The following is a 3,479-nucleotide window of genomic DNA, read 5'->3' on the forward strand; positions in this document are numbered from 1 at the left end:
CCCCCCCTTTCCTGCCCTGCCTGTGCACTGATTAAGGGTCTGGTTGGGAACTTTAGGGGTGACCCCAACCCCCTCTCATTTTTGGGGGTGGGGTTCTCATTAAAATTCCTACCAGACCTAAAGGGCCTGGTATGACTTCGGGGGAACCCTACACTTTTTTTCCTTAACTTGGGGTCCCTCCTAACTTTCCTAACAGACCTAAAGGGTCTGGTATGCATTGGGAGGGGGACCCCACGCCATTTCCCCCCCCCCCTTTTATTTACATTTCATTTTTTAATTCTGCTTGCCACCTCGGAGGTAGTGAGCAGAATAACCGAGCCGAATGCCATTCAGCGGCATTCGGCTATTCACTCACTGCTTTTCGGCCACTATGAAAATAGGGGCAAATAGCATTGAGTAAACTGCCAGAGGTTCGGCTCAGCCGGTCCAGATGTTCGATCGGCTGAGTCGAACCTGTTCTTCACTTTGGCTCAGCATGTTCGGCTGAACTGAAGTCGGCCGCTGCACAGCTGTTATTAGCCGATGTACGGCTGAAATCAGCCGCACAGAGCCAAAGTGAATAGCCGAACGCAGTTTGGCTCATTTCACTTCGGCTCGGTTATTCACTCAGCTGCCGAAAACCCCCTAAATTATTTTAAAGGTTTTATGAAGTAGGTGCTAGCAAGAACTGTTAATAATACACCACAGTCACCACACCACACCACAATCAAACTAAAATGTATGTATTTGAACCACTTCTTTTTTCAAGGTTGGGATCTGATTGGTAAATGCAGAACATTGTTAATACTGACACTAGATACAAGAGGTCCTGTGCATGCTAAATTATATCCTACATGTTTATACACATCTGCAGTTTCTTTTTTACTGTATTCCCACCTGCCCAGCTGTGGACAACATTTGTATATTTGTATATATGTCATATGCAGGCTACTATATTAAGAATGAAGGACTGACATTGACCTTACATTCACCTGACATTGGTCTTCCTTGGTCCTCATAATGTGTTGCCATTAACAGTGGTGAACATGTGATGAAGTAAGAATGGGTCATTTCATATAATGTCACAGAGCACAGTTGCACTGGTTGCATGCCAGAAATCTTTGTTGTAATGAGATGAGCTAGTCTTGAGAAGCTGCGGATTATCTGCTACCCATTACAACTCATACAATATTACAGATCCCCCTTGAAACAGAACTCTAACATTAACAGTTACACATGGCTAAGGACATCACTTCAAACCTACTCTTACTCTCATTTTAGTTACACATGTCCTTCATATTGACTTTCACAGAATTAAAGGACAGACGAGTAAAGCAAAAAAAAAAAAAAGAACAAATGTGATAGCTTTAATACAACCAAATAATACACAATACATCAACTATAAGATTACAAACATAAATAAAACATATACATACTGTAAAAAAGCATGCAGATACAGCATACCCATTTAAGCTTGGTGACTGGTAGTGCAACTGTGCAGCCTTCACTACTCCGCATCAGTAATATCCCTCCATTGTTATCTCTGATTACTGTCTTCTCGACCATTGCCATAGTATTATCGACCCCTTCTTCTGCACTCCTGCTTAAGGCTGCTATTTATTTTATTGATATCAGAAGGAAAGAAGAGTTGTGCTTCTAAGCTGAATAAACATATAGGGCAGTTTAGTTTGGGGGTTTTTTTTTACATAGATATTTCAGCACTCAAACCTTTACTCTCTATTTTACTATAACACTGGTTAATTTGGCAGAATAAATGTAAAGCTGCAAAGTATTACTGGTACAACTACTACAACAGAGATTGGGGTGTAGGGTAAGCCCTCATTCACATGAGAAAAGGCCAACACATACAGTATCCGGCAGCTCCCGGGAATGCCTGGTGTGATTAGTACGCAGCCCCTGTCCTTCTCTGTGGGAGCACGCCGCCATACGCCACCCTACGCTCACCCCAAGTGCAGATACATACAGGTGTGGGTATCCCGGCCTGCACGCAGACAGGATCCATCCTGTCAGAGTACAAGTACGGACACCCACACGGACGTGCAGGCGGGTTAGCGTAGGGCGGCGTGCAGCCGCATACTCCCATAGAGAAGGACAAGGGCTGCGTGGTAATCACACGCAGCACCTGTCCTTCCCGGGAGCTACCCGATACAGCCGAGCTGTAAGTGCCAGCCTTTTCTTGTGTGAATGAGGCCTTAAGCAGCAGGTTCACTTTACTATATCTTGCCCCCTGTTGTACAAACTCTACCCTCTGCCGCAAGCAAAAAAAAAACCGCCCTCTGTAAGTTCCAAGTTCCTCTATTCGGAGCCTACAAAGGACTGAGGACTCCCCTGTCATTATGTGAAAGTATAGTGAATCCTACAGCCTAAATGGACCGATGGGTAAGTCATGTAAAGGTGGGTATATGCCAGTGAGCATGTGATGCCAGGAGAAGAGAATTAAAGATTAAAAGACACAAAGTGATGTAGTTTTGTATTCATGCATTAATCATTTTAAAATGCAAGCAGTGTAAGGACCGATCCATTTACCTTGAAATCAGCCTCTTGCAGTCAACTGCACAACAGAGCTCTGAATGGGAAAGGGTAAAATACCGCGAGGTGTTCGCTCAGCTCCCGATCTACTGAGCCGACCTGTGACAGTCTCATTGTCACCGGTCGGCTAGAACTATGAGGTGAGTGAAAAGCACTCACCTCATAGTTCTCCTTTAATGGACTAATGTGTCCAAGTGTTTTATTAGTTCTTGGTATAAATGATAGAAGAGCGCTGATTCAACAGTAAGTAACCAATTTAGTAAATGTTAGTTAGAATAACATACTTCCTCTCTATACAGTAGATAAAAGCAAAAGCATTATTAATTCAAGACAATGCAGTGTGATGATGGAAGGGAAACAGCTTTTTTTAACAGTGGAATGCATGCTAATTGGTGGCCTCGTTCACAAGTTCACATCAATAAACTCTCATTTACTGCATGTATAAGTATGCAATAAAAAAAACCCGCGAACCAAACCAGAAGACTTTGACCCAGTATTCATGAGTAATAACTTATGCTGCCATTACGGATCCCCAAAATAACTGTTCAAGTACCTGACAAGTTCAAAACAATGTCCAAGACAAAAACGTGACATTTTATGTATTATGTTAAAGAAGAACTAATGCAAATTCTTATGTAGAAATACCCACATATTTACAGAACCTGAGATTTTTGACAGCTGTGCGTACTTATTGCTATAAACAAGCTGCCATATTAAGCACAAAGAGGTAACAAAACAGCCTTTTTGAGGTAACACTATCATCTTATTTCAATAAAGATTTCATAAAGGAAACCTGTTATGAAACAAATATGCAAGCTGCCATTTATGATCTCTACAATAACTTGCCTGGCAGTCATGTCTTCAATACTTTCTCAGTCACAGACCCCAAAACTAGTATAGACATGAGCATTTCTGACTTTTTACAAATAGTGATTTCACAGGGCTCTACA

Source organism: Nanorana parkeri, unplaced genomic scaffold (genome assembly GCF_000935625.1).
Source record: "Nanorana parkeri isolate BGI_ZX_2015 unplaced genomic scaffold, ASM93562v1 scaffold707, whole genome shotgun sequence".
NCBI lineage: Eukaryota > Metazoa > Chordata > Amphibia > Anura > Dicroglossidae > Nanorana > Nanorana parkeri.